General features: G+C 50.7%; 1 protein-coding gene across 1 annotated transcript in view; it reads right to left on the bottom strand.

Moving 5' to 3' along the window:
• LOC135223515 (peroxisomal ATPase PEX6-like) overlaps positions 1-13321 on the bottom strand; it is a 74873-nt gene extending 61552 nt beyond the window's left edge. The window contains 1 exon segment of the mRNA XM_064261965.1: positions 12953-13321. The gene's annotated coding sequence lies outside the window, so the exon portion shown is untranslated.
• Positions 13322-13408: the final 87 nt, after the last annotated feature.

Raw genomic sequence — 13408 nt, 5'->3', positions numbered from 1 at the left:
GACGCCCGTGAGGGACTAACTTCTCGAGTGACGACAGGTGTCCGATCACGACTTGCCATCGCTGAGCTACCTGTTCCTGCCGAGACAGGAACTGGTTGGCTGCCTCTCTGAATCTGCTGATCCGCGGAGTCCGCGGGGAAGACTCGCCCTGGCTACCGTCCGTCGATCAGCATACCCAGGTACTTCATCCTCTGCTTGGGCTCGAGATCGGACTTCTCGAAGTTCACAACGATCCCCAGATCGCGACAGAACTCGAGCAGCCGATCCCTGTCCTGTAGCAACTGCGAGCGGGAGCTCGCCAGGACTAACCAATCGTCGAGATACCTCATCAGACGTATCCCGTGCGAATGGGGCCCAAGCAGACACCAGAGTGAACACTCGCGTGAACACCTGTGGGGCGGTTGAGAGACCGAAGCACAGTGCCCTGAACTGGTACACCGTCCCGTCGAGGATGAAGCGGAGGTACTTTCTGGAGGACTGATGAATGGGTATTTGGAATACGCATCCTTCAAGTCCACTGAAAGCATGAAATCGTTCTCCCTGATGGAGTCCGAGCACTGAGCGTGCCGTCTCCATCGTGAACCGGGTCTGGCGAACAAACCGGTTCAGGGAGAGAGATCTATCACCGGGCGCCAGCCTCCCGTAGACTTTTCCACCATGAAGAGTCGACTGTAAAAGCCCGGTGACTGATCCGTGACGATCTCTACGCTCTCTTGCTCAGCATGGTCTTGATCTCCTGTCTGAGTGCTACGTCCTTCGGTGACCCGGGGACGTACGACTGCTGTTGGACCGGGTTGGAGGTGAGGGGTGGCCGAGATTCGAAGGGTAATAGATATCCCTCCCGAAGGACATCTACAATCCAGGTCTCGGCGCCGTAGCGCTGCCAAGTTTGCCCAATGGCTGGCCAGGCACCCCCCCACTTCCGGCAGCAGGTGAGGGGGAACGCCGTCCCTAGCGTTTCCCCCCTTTCTTCGACTCTTCCAGAGCTCCACGGGATGAGGAGGGCTGGGAGGAGGCTGGTTACGGCCCCCCTTGCCAGAAGTTGAAGAAGACAGAGTCATTCCTCGGGGCTTCGACGCAGCAACCGTCTTAGCAGCCGAGGAACGCTTCTAGCCGAGCTCTTAGACTTGGCCGCAGTCCGAGGCTGCCCAGAAGCCTTCGAGACTGCCTGGTGAAACCAGACGGTCACTGTCTTCAGTGCGCCGTCTGTCCACCGCAGCGTCCACCATCTCTCCTGGGAAGAGAGACGTGGAACTCCGTAGAGGTCCGTTTCGAAGCCCCAACGCCGCCTCACGCCCGGCCGCCCACCTGGAAACCCGAGTAAGGACAGCGTCCCTTCGTCGGAGAACCAGGTTGGCCCACAGGTTTCACCGTCTGGTGGGCAAGGAAGGAGATGGCTCTTCCCCAGACTGGCAAAGTCTCCTGAAGGCCGAGTCCTCTTCGGGAGAAAGAAATTCCCCCGAGTTGGCTGCGACCTTAGATACTGTGAGGGACCACCGATCTAGCCAGGAGACGGCCTGGAAAGCTGCCATGGCGGTAGATTCCAGGCCGAGTGCCTCTTGCCTGCTGCGAACCACAGGTTCTCGGACAGGAGCTGTTTGCAGAGAACACACCCGGAGTCAGCCTAGCTAACTCCGGGTTCACCTGTTTGGGTCGGCATCGGGTCTTCCGATGGCACGTAAAACCGCCGCTGTCGTAGCAGAGGAGGTGGAAGCAGCTTGCTCGACCTGCCAGACTTGAGCGAACCGTCTTGTCCGGAGACAAGCGATTCAACCTGGTCTAGCACTGAAGTCCGCAAGCTCGGAACGCGGCAAACCCACCGTCGGTCGGGTGGGTTCCCTCTTCGGGCCCCAGAACGACTCGAGCCGGGACGTGGGGCTCGGATGGTGGTAGCGGCGATCCTTCCCCGAGGTCGTTGTGCTGACGAATCAGCGCAATAACCTCGGCAAAGTTCCTCTGGATCTCGGGTGTGATAGCATCCTGTGGAGTCGGACCGTCCAGTCCCCTCGAACAGGAGTACCTCCCGAGACCCTCCTCCCTCAAGGAGAGGAGCAGCGACAGCCCCCTCTAGGTCTCTCCAACCACCTGTGCGTACGACCTGGCTGGTCCGAGAACCGAGCCTGGTACGTACGAACGACGTGGCGGGATCCTGAGGGGCGCGCCCCTCACGATCACTCCTCAAATACCTCGCCCCTCCCGGTGTAACCCGAGGAGGTTGAAGGTATGGGAGAAGGGCAGACCTGACGCTCTCTCCTCGCTCACTGGCAGAACCAGCGGGCTTGGAGGACTGCAGGCGATCGCCAACCCGCGGTGGCGATCGAGCTGCAGACCTAGTCGAGCCGTCTCGCTGTGGAGAACGGCTGGACCGAGAACAGCGGCCCCGGTCTCGTGTGTCAGAGGAGCTGGTGCTGGTCGCCGTACCCGATCGCTCTCTGTGAGAGCGACGGTCAGGCGACCGGCGAGCTCCACTGTCACGGTGAGACCGGTGCATATCCTCACGGTGGCGTCAGTTCGCTGGGTACCAGCCGTGGCTGGTGCCGGCGAACGGGGGGACCTCTTCCCAGCCTCAGCCCGTGGCCGGTCGTGGACCGTCACGTCCGCCCGGGTAGCCAGCCGCTCGCCGTGAGAGCGAGAGCTGGTCTGGTGAGAGTCGCGTGAGCGGCTGTCACCAGTCCTTCCCCGCTCCGTGCCGTGAACCTGACGCTGAGCGGACTCAAGAGTCTGGTTCCTGGCTGCACGGTCGCTGGTAGGCGACCGTACACTCGGTACCTCTCGCGAACGAGCGGCCGAGACGGATCCTGCTGCCGTGGCCGAACCACTAACAGCAGGTGAGGAAGTGCCGGTGTTAGCCGGCACCCCGCCTCGGCCCCCGTAGTCTTCTTCCTTGCGGGAGAAGAGACGGGTCTGCTCCCGAAGGAGCAGGGCGACCAGCGGAAGAACCCCCCGTCTCACCAGAGCGAGACGGGCCCTTAGAAGCTCCCGAAGGAGACTTCTTAGGGGGGGGGGAGGCAACCTTCTTCTTCTTAGGCAGGGGAGCCTTAGAAGAAGAAGGGGAAGAGGCGGCAGACGACGACGACGAAGAAGACGATGAAGACGACGACGACACCTTCCTCCTCTTCCTCTTCTTCTTCGTCCAACCTCCTCAGGACCGCGTCAGGTCTGTCATCCAGGACGGAGCCGGGGCTGCTGTTGCCGAAGCAACAGGGCCCGGACGTACCTGTCCGAACAGACCAGCATCGGGAGCAGCGGCGCCAGGAACAGGGACAACATCAGCAGGTGCGAGCATCACAGGAACGGCAGTCGAGACGGCAGGAGCAGGAACAGGAACAGCAGCGGTGGTCACGGCAGTACGGCAGGCTGTGTGGACGGTACAGATGGTCTAACCAGCGGCACAGACATCATCGGCACCGGTGGGAGGTCCAGGGGCGAGCTCTTCGGGCACATGAAGTCCGGTCGTGGCAACACGGCAAACCCAGGTGGCGGCATCACACTCCCCCGAGTTACGGCGACTGGCCCCTGCACCGATGTTGTGGGTGTCACAGAGACCGCGTGCTGGGTGTACAGGCCAGTGAGGAGGTGACGCGTAGCCAGGTGTTGTCAGGGTCGTGGTGGTGGTTGTGACCGTAGCGTGCGTAACCGCCACGGAGCCAGCGAGATGATAGAGCAGCCCCTGGACACTCGGCACGCCCTGCAGTCCCAACGACGCCCACACCTGTCCGAGGTCATCCTTCACGGCAACCGCACCTGAGAGGCAAAAGTCGGGTGATTAGGAGGATCCTCTACCCGCAATCGCGCGAAGACGAGCGGATAGAGGACCCAGAGTACAACTCTACGTCGGGGTATCTAGCGCCCTCCTCCACACTCGACACATCGGGAGAGGAGAAGGACCTAGACACCGCCCCCGAAGGGGAAGGCGCGAGACGTGGAAGTTGGAGCGGCGCGGCAGGAAAGAAGACGAAGTGTCCGTCACCAAAGGAGTCGCGGGAGAGCTTTCCGACGACTCCTTTGCAGGCCTTCCGCTTCTTCCTGCCCTCATACAATGTCCACTGCGCCTCCGACCAGTTCATACAAACATCACAGGGCTCGCCCGGGTGCATTCGCGCCCCCACCCCCGGCACCGAGCACACAAAACATGAGGGTCTATCTCGGGGTTAAGATCTGAAATTTTCCCACATTTGGCGCCCTTCGGTACCCGGGCAAAGTCTCCTTGGGGTAGCGAGGCGCGGAGATTCCATCATTTATGATTTCAGTGTAATTTAATATGAAAAGAGAGAATACTGTACTTACAATCTTTCATACACAATACAAACAAACTAGAAAGCAAACGACGAGCAGCGGGCAGAGAGAACACACACGTCCATCCACTGTGAGGCCGAAAGCAAAAGTGTTTTGTTTACCTCCCAGTCGCGCGCGAGCGCGACTGTCGGACAAGCAGTTAACTACCGAACCCCTTGTTCGAAAGCTTACGACCTATCCAGCTGCCGCTAGTACCTTCCTATTGTAAAAGGACCGAAGGTTTGTATGCCGTGTCGGAACAAACCTTGGTTCTCACCTTTTCAGGATGAAGACTTCATAGATACTATCTCTGAGTCTGCATTGCCTGGAGAGCTACAGCTAGGACGTGACCTGATGCTGAAAGACTCTCGGATCTACCACTGGGATATGTGATCCCCTATTGTGGTAGAATCCAAGTCGGATGCTGTTAGAGGGACCTTGTCCGCTTACCTAACAGATCCTTACCACTACCTCTGCAAGGAGCCAAAAACCCACCAGACCACCTAACCAAAATACAAAGGGTTAATATTACGACAAAAAAGAGGTGCCTCCTGCAACCTCTTTCAGACAACCAAAAAACAACAATATAAAATATAGGGTAACATAAGAATTTACACAGGATAAGTTTCAGCTCCCTGCCCCAGCACCGAATCCGCCGATACGAAAGGACCCAAGGCGAAGCATTTATCATATGTGATTTTTACATCACGTAGGTAGTGGTTTGCGAAAACCGATTGGCATCTCCAAAAAAGTCGCCTCCATCAAGTTCCGCACAGACATATTTTTTCTGAATGCAAGCGAAGTTGCGATGGCTCTCACCTCGTGAGCTTTCACTTTCAGTAGTTTAAAATGTTCTTCCTTACAAGCAACATGTGCCTCTGTAATAAGGCTTCTCAGAAAAAAGGAAAGAGCATTCTTCGACATGGGCCGAGTGGGGTCCTTTACAGAGCACCAAAGCACATCTTGATTCGCCTTAAAGTTGTTCCTTCCTCTTAAGGAAATACTTCATAATTCTCATAGGGCAAAGAGTTCTTTCAGGCTCTTCCCTACTAGAAAAGATAAACTACGAACTTCAAGCTCCTGGGCCAAGGCCGTGATGGGTTTTTCATTCTTTGCAAGGAAATTTGGAAGAAACGAACACACCAATAGAATCTTCCTTAAACCCTACATTGCCCTCAATAGCTTGGAGCTCACTCACTCTCTTAGCTGTAGCAGGGCCAAAAGGAAGATAGCCTTCTTCGTCAGATCCTTGAAAGAGGCTAAGCTAGGAGTTCGAATCTAGACGATCCAAGGACTTGTAGAACTACGTCTAGATTCCAGTTTGGTACCACATGAGGACGCTTAATGGTTTCAAATGATCTAATAGATCATGCAAGTCCTTATCATCGATATCTTTAAGCCTCTATGCCGAAATACCGCCGCCAACATACTGCGGTATCCCTTAATAGTTGACACAACCAGATGACATTCTTCTTTGAGGAAAATAAGGAAATCCGCAATTTGGGTCACAGAGGTACTGGAAGAGGAAATGTTCTTCCTCTTGCACCAACGTCTGAAGACATCCCACTTTGACTGGTATACACGCAATGGTGGAAGGTCTCCTCGTCCTTGCGATTGCTTTAGCAGCTGTTGCTGAAAAGCCATTTCGCTCTGACCAAACTTTGGACAGTCTGAAGCCAGTCAGACTGAGAGCGAGGAGATTTTTGTGGTACCTGTCGAAGTGGGGTTGTCTGGAGTAATCGCTCCTTAGCAGGGAGCGATTCTTGGAAGGTCCACCAACCATTCCAGTACCTCTGTGAACCATTCTTGGGCCGGCCAAAAGGGAGCGATTAAGGTCATTCTCGTTGAATCGGACCTCTACGAACTTCTTGATGGTTCCCAGCAGGGATCTTGAAGGGGGGAAACGCGTAGACGTCGAGTCCGTTCCAGTCCAGAAGAAGAGCATCTATTGCTAATGCCTCTGGATCCGATATCGGAGAGCAGTAAGGATCCAGCCTCTTGTTCTTTGACGTGGCAAAGAGGTCTATGTGTGGGCCTGCCCCATAACTTCCACAGGCTCTGGCATACATCCCAAGATGAAGGGTCCACTCTGTGGGAAGGACCTGATCTTTCCTGCTGAGAGAATCTGCTCTTACATCCTTTCTCCCTGCACGACCTGGTGAGAAGCTTGATTTCCTCTTTCTTCTGCCCACAGAAGAAGGTCTCTTGCTGTCTCGTACAGGGAGAAGGAATGCGTCCCCCGTTTCCTGATATATGCCAGAGCTGTAGTGTTGTCCGCGTTGACCTGCACTACCGATCTTCTGACTTTGGGCTCGAAAGCCTTCAGAGCCAACCACACAGCCATCAACTCCTTTCTGTTGATGTGCCAGGCTACTGGTCCCCCACCCAGGTACCTGACACTTCGCTGGTTCCCAGAGTTGCACCCCACCCCGTGTCCGGACGCGTCGGAGAACAACACCAGGTTGGGGGTCTGTGATTGAAGAGACAGTCCCTTCGCAAAGAGGTTGGGATCTGTCCACCATAAGAGATGTTTCTTGATGTCCTGGGATATAACGACAGGGAGAACGTCATCCTGAGAACGACGACTCCAATTCCGATGAAGAAAGAATTGGAGCGGTCTCAGGTGCAACCTTCCTAGGGTGGAAAACGAATTGCTCCAGCGAGGAGAGCGTCCCCAGCAGACTCATCCACTCCCTCACTGTGCATACTTCTTTCCCTAAGAAGGTTGTTACTCTCTCGAATCCTCGGGCTATCCTTTCCTGCGAGGGAAAAGCCCGAAAACTCAGAGAGTTCATCAGTATCCGAGATACACACACTCTTGCTCGGAATTAGTGACGACTTCTTGAAATTGACGAGAAGTCCCAAAGCCTTCGTCAATTCTAAAGTTACTTGTAAGTCCTTCAAACAACGATCTTCTGAATTGGCCCTTATTAGCCAATCGTCGAGGTACATGGATATCCTCACCCCTTTCAAATGAAGCCATTGAGCCACATTCCTCAAAATCCCCGTGAACACTTGAGGGGCAGTCGAGAGGCCGAAACACAGAGCCCTGAAACTGAAAAATTTTCCCCCCCATCATGAATCAGAGAAACTTCCTCGAGGAAGGATGGATCGGTACGTGGAAGTAAGCGTCCTGTAAATCCAAGGAAACCATACCAGTCCCCTGGACGAAGTGCTGCTAGCACTGATGAAGGCGTTTCCATCGTGAACTTCTTCTTTCTACGAAGAAGTTCAGGGCGCTTACATCCAACACCGTCTCCATCCCCCACTGACTTCGGAACTAGGAAAAGGCGGTTGTAGAAGCCCGATGAATGATGGTCTGTCACTAGTTCGATAGCCCCTTCTCCAGCATCTGATCTACTGCTAGATGGAGAGCTTGATTCATGATGGGGTCTCTGTACCTGGCCGTCAGTTCCCTTGGGATGGTCGTCAAGGGAGGTCTTTCGACGAAAGGGATGAGGTAACCTCTCCTCAAAATAGAAGGGTCCAAGGATCCGCCCCTTTTTGGGCCCAGACTTCTGCAAACCTCTAAGAGTCTGGCGCCCACCGTTGTTTGAAGGACTTGCAAGTTATTTGGGGGCTTTAACAGACTTGGCAAAAGTCTTACCCCTTCTTGAAGGTCTACGACCTCTAAACGTAGAGGTTCTTGATGAAGAACCCCCTCGAAAGGGTTTCTCGAACACTTGCTTTTTCCTTCTTAGCCTTGGTAGGGAAGGAAGGGCGAGGTTTTCTTGCCGACTGTGGCCAAAAGGTCCTGGGTGGCTTTGGCCGACAGTGATCTTGAAATGTCCTGCACTCGATGTTTAGGGAACAACTGAGCAGACAGAGGAGCAAACAGCAAAGAAGACCTCTGGGCATGGGAGACAGACTTCGTTAAGAAGGAACAATAAACGACCTCTTCTTCACGATCCGGCCCCATACAGGGAGGCGATTTCACTCGCTCCGTCTCTTACCGACTTGTCCATACAAGGACAAAACACACATAAGATCTTCTGGCGAAAATTGACTCTGGCACTTCAATTTTCTTGGCTAGGACTCCCAACGACCAATCAAGGAAGTTAAATACTTTCTAGCACTCTAAACATGCCTTTGAGCATGTGATCCAATTCATTCATTGCCCAAGTCGTCTTAGCAGAGTTAAGGGCAGTTCTCATTGTCGAATCTACAGCGCCGAAAAATCCGAATCAGCCGAAGACGGTAGACCCAATCCTAAGGACTCTCCTGTTTCATACCAGAAAACCAGCGCGTCCTGATAACTTCGAAGGAGGAAAAGCGAACATCGTTTTCCCCGCTTCTTCTTTGGAAGCCATCCAGGAACCAAAACTCCTCAGTGTGCTTCATAGAAAGAGTTTTGGCTTCATCCTCACACAAGAAGAACTCTTCGCTGTCTTCGCCGTTGAAAAAAGTGAGTGAGAAGGAGGAGCCGTAGGAGAAAGGGAATCCCCAAAAACTTGCAAAAGTAGTTCTGTAAGCTTCTTGTAAGAAGACACAGCAGCAGAAGTGTTTTTTCGGTTCCTCATCCGAACCTTCTAGGACGTCTTGTCGAGGCGAGCGCGGAAGATCCTTAGGTGACGAAGGGATCCTAGTAGGAGTTGAGCGAGAGGTTGGAGAACGCCCTCTCTTAGAAGAGTTCACATCCACTGGAGAATGAAGAGAAGATCTGGGATGCCTACGATGAGACTCCCTCTTCGAGGTAGACGGAATCTCAGCCGAAGGAGAGGTAGGGCTCCTACTCCGAGAATCCTCGGAATAAATCCATACAGGGCGCTTACGAGGAGGCGAGCGCCTACTATACTCTTTGTGCCTATCCCGAGGCGAGCGGCTGCCGGAGGAGAAGAGCGCCTATCGAGAGCAGAGCGCTTGCGCGGCTCTCCATACCTGTCCAGTTGCGTACGATCAACGGAAGTTCGACTGGAAGGCGAAATGCGCCTACTAGGAGAAGGCTGCTTGCGAGACTCTTGACGTCTAACAAGAGGGGTAACATTCAGGAGAAGGGCGCTTCAAAGCTAACGAGCGCCTACTTGGAGAAGGGCGCGTTCCGAGATTCCTTGTTGTCTACCAAGAGACAAACGTCAGGAGAAGTGCGCCTAGAAAGCGGGCAGAGCGCCTACACGGAGAAGGGCGCTTGAAAGACTCTTGTTGTCTGCCCGAGGAGAATAATCAGGAGTATGACGCCTTAAAAGAGACGAGCGCCTACTAGGAGATCGAATGTGCAGTAGGCTCTTGGCGCTACCTTTCGGGGAGCGGCTAACAGCAGGCCGTCTATCATGCACACGACTCCTACCAGACTCTTGATGCCTGTCAGGAGAGAAGTCACGATCCGCACTCGAGGAGAGTGACATCTGGACGAAGAACGCCTACTTGCATAAGGACGCCTTCTAGAATCTTGAGGCTGCTGAGGAGAAGTCTCACGCGAGGAGTTGAAGAAATAGCGTGATGAGCAGGTGCAGTGCGCTTACCGGAAGCGGGAATCCAATCTGGAGAAAAAACTTCTTTCTCCATAAGAGCGTCCTACCGATGTTTGGCGCCTTGAAGTCGAAAGAGAGCCAGGCAAGCGAGGGCGCTCACGCGAGCCCCTACCTTCATAACGAAACCTCCCCATATGAAGGAGAACGCCTAAAAACGAGGAGAACGTCCTCTGAAGAGCGGCGCCTAGATCTCTTGATCGGAAGAGAAACAGTCCTTCTTCCTACTTGATCTAACTGCTAGAGAGTCTGCTAGCGCCGTGATCTGAGCTTGAAGTCCCGCGAGTACTCTCGTAGGCGAATCTTGTTGTTCTTCCTCGAAGCAGGCGCCGAGCGCGAGCGCGAGAAGAAGAACGCTCACAGGATTTCTTGGGTTTCTTCGCCTCCACCGACGATTCTTCCGGGAAAACCTCCGGACTAGAAGCCAAAGGACTGCAGGGAGCCTTCCAAGCCCTCTTCAACGGCACGACGCATCCGGGGAGTTCCAACCTCTCTTCGGAGAGGGAGACGACGAAGAAGGAGAAGCATTGGCGTAGTAGCTCCTTCTTGTAGCGATCCGATGAGGCAGCCTGGGAGCGTACTTCAGGATCTGCCGAGGGGACGCCTGACCGTGGGGGTTCTCCCTAGCCCTCTTATCCTTGCGGCTTTCGACTTTCCTACTCCACTGGAACTGGGAGTCTGGAAGAGGGTCTAGGCCTAGAGGCACTAAGGAGCCGGTCAGACGCACCCTCCACAACACTGGGGACACTGCACTGATCACTAACACTCTCCTTACCTTCCAACTGACGAATCTTCTGATCCATAGAACGAATCGTGGCTCTCAGAGCTGCCGCCTCCGAAGGCGAATCTTCGGCTTCGGTGCGGGGAGCAGGGGCTGCAACTTGGGAAGAAGGTTCTAATTCTACGTTAGCATTAGGATCCACATCCAACTCACTCATTCTAGATCTACTAGAACTTCTAGAGGAAGCCTTACGCACTATCACGTTCCAACTCCTAACATAAGAAGAGAGAGCCTTATATTCTTCTTCATTCAATCCCTTACATTCACTACAAGGGTTAGCAAACGAACATTCATTACCCCCTGCATTTCATGCAAACCGTGTGGGGGTATACCGAAGTTTCTTTTCGGCAACCTCACCTTACATCCTTCATTCACGCAAACCCTAAACAAACCGAAGTTTTAACTACCGAATCTAGGTCAGACATCGTTAAAGAAAATCAAACTCAAAATCAAACCGGTCCACAATCAGCGTATGCCAAGCCAAACAAAGCGAATACGTCACCAAAAGAAGTCCAAATTAACTCCAGGCAAGAGAGAATCGAAAAACTATCGAGAGGAACCGACAACAGTTGTTATCGTTCCCGCGACAGAGAAAAATCTGACAAGCTTACGGGAGTGGTTCGTACATCCGCCACCCAGCGGCGGGTAAGGTAGACCACCTGACCTACCTGTCGCGTGTGCCGCGAGATTTGAAATTCTGTCGGGAACGTCGGAGACTATAGCTAAGTATATATCTGTCAGGGAAGTTCATGTACAAAATTTCACATTTTTCCTCTGAATATTTTGTAAATTTTTCAACTTTTTCCTCAAGTCCAATCTTGAAAGAGAAGTTGATTAAAGACACACAGCACCTAATTACTATATAATATGCATTAGTACAATACTTTATTTAGCCCATAAACCATTAAAATAGTTTAAACTCAAAACTAAGAAAAGGAACCATTTTCCATCTAAATTTTGTAATGAAGACAACCGAGTTCAAACATGAATGGTTTTGTTTCAACAAATGACCAGCACAAGAATTTATTATTTTTTTTCAGCTCAGTGGTCTACATGAACTATTTCCTATATCTACTTCAACAAAAATGGTTAATGATAGGCTACACTAAAGAATGAAAATTTTTCATTTGATCCTAATAATCTTAAACTACAATTGGCAATGCTAAGAAACTTTCAACAGGCCTTATATTAAAATATTCACCTTGTACAGAATAAACATAAAGTTCTTCACAAAGCATATGGTAGCAAATGCCTAAATTAGTATAAAGACATTTGCAGAACAGGTTAAGCCTATTGTGACAAGGCAGTACAAGTTCTAAACAAAACTGACAAGCTTATGAACAGTACTAGAATAGCGCAGGAAACTTATGGACCATTGGGTCCACATGAATAACTACTACTTCACAACAGCTATCCTACTCCAAAATGGCATAAGTAAACTAAATCTGAGGTAAATTTTGCATGTTCTCCATAACAACTGATATTAGGATTATTTCTACATTAATTTCTTCTAGGCAATGCGACAGGTAATGCATGTGTAGCCTACGCCATGGCCTACTGAGATACTGGTATCATGTTTGGTACCAGCTCCTTGGGAGTGAATGTTAAAATGATGGCAAATACACATAGTACCGTAATGACAAAAAAAGATGTAAACATAAATAAAAGACGGTAAATATTCCAGTACGCAGCTGGTGTGAACCAGGCCGCAGTAGCAGTCATCAGATTTATCCTCAGCCTAACTCCAACAAGCTTATTATGAGTTTGCAGGATTTAGTAATGTACAATTAGTGCATTACTCGATGCACCACTATTACTTAGATTAACCCAAAAGATTACCATTAAGAGCACTGTTGAAGTTATCAAAATATTACCATTAAGAAGAATGAAGTTATCAAAATAGGTAATATTTTTTTATATTACCTGCAAGCCTAGTAATTCTCTCCATGTTTATATACCTATACTAGGTAGGTACCTAGCCCATAATTTCGTAGTAATTCTTCACCGACCCACTACCCATGTTCTTAGGCTAGGCTAATGGTAATATTTTGATAACCCCTAGTCAGTGCTCTAGGCTAAATGGTAATGGTTTGATAACTTAGGCTAAAGCCTATGATCTCGGTGATACTAGCTATAGTATATTTTATGATTATTAGCCTAAGTCTACCTAGCTAGCCAATGCTCTCAGGCACAGATAGGCTAATGGTAATATTTTGATAATTAAACTTGTTCTCTTAATGGTAATATTTCATAACTAGTATTTGCCTATGCTCTTAGAGTAGGCTAATGGTAATATTTTGATAATTAGGAGCCTAGGTATACTCTTAATTGTAATATTTTATAACTAATCTGTGCTCTTAATGGTAATACCTAGCCTAGGTACCATTCAAGAGAATGGGCGAAGCGTTATCAAAATACCTACTACTATTACCAATGTGAGCATGCTTTCCTAATAGGAAGTTCCTCTTGTCATAGATAATGGCATACGCCTAGGTTTCTATCAAACATAGTTATCTCTGGTCTTCTTGACGACAATGAAATAGTAATAAACTTGCAGGACAGGTGGTGTCATTACCGTGATAGTAGTAATGTAGTGATAGTAGTATGAGGAGAGGCTTCCCTTGTAACAGCTCTACTTTACCATTAAGTATTCGACTTTGTACGTTGAACGGGGCTTTTCCTTGATAATTTCATTCCACGAGTTATTGATAATACTCCTCTTTTTAGCTCTTGTACTTTGTTTTCCCCTAATTCTCGACACTTGCAAGATCGAAGTTCAATTGCTCTTCCATATCATTCAGATTTATATTTGTAACCAATTTAGGTACAGCTAAATCATTCACATTGCACTGCCAGAAGATCTTCAATAATATGTTTAGAAATAGTG

The sequence above is a fragment of the Macrobrachium nipponense genome, chromosome 10 (genome assembly GCF_015104395.2).
Source record: "Macrobrachium nipponense isolate FS-2020 chromosome 10, ASM1510439v2, whole genome shotgun sequence".
Lineage (NCBI taxonomy): Eukaryota > Metazoa > Arthropoda > Malacostraca > Decapoda > Palaemonidae > Macrobrachium > Macrobrachium nipponense.
This window is presented reverse-complemented; position numbering and strand designations above follow the sequence as displayed.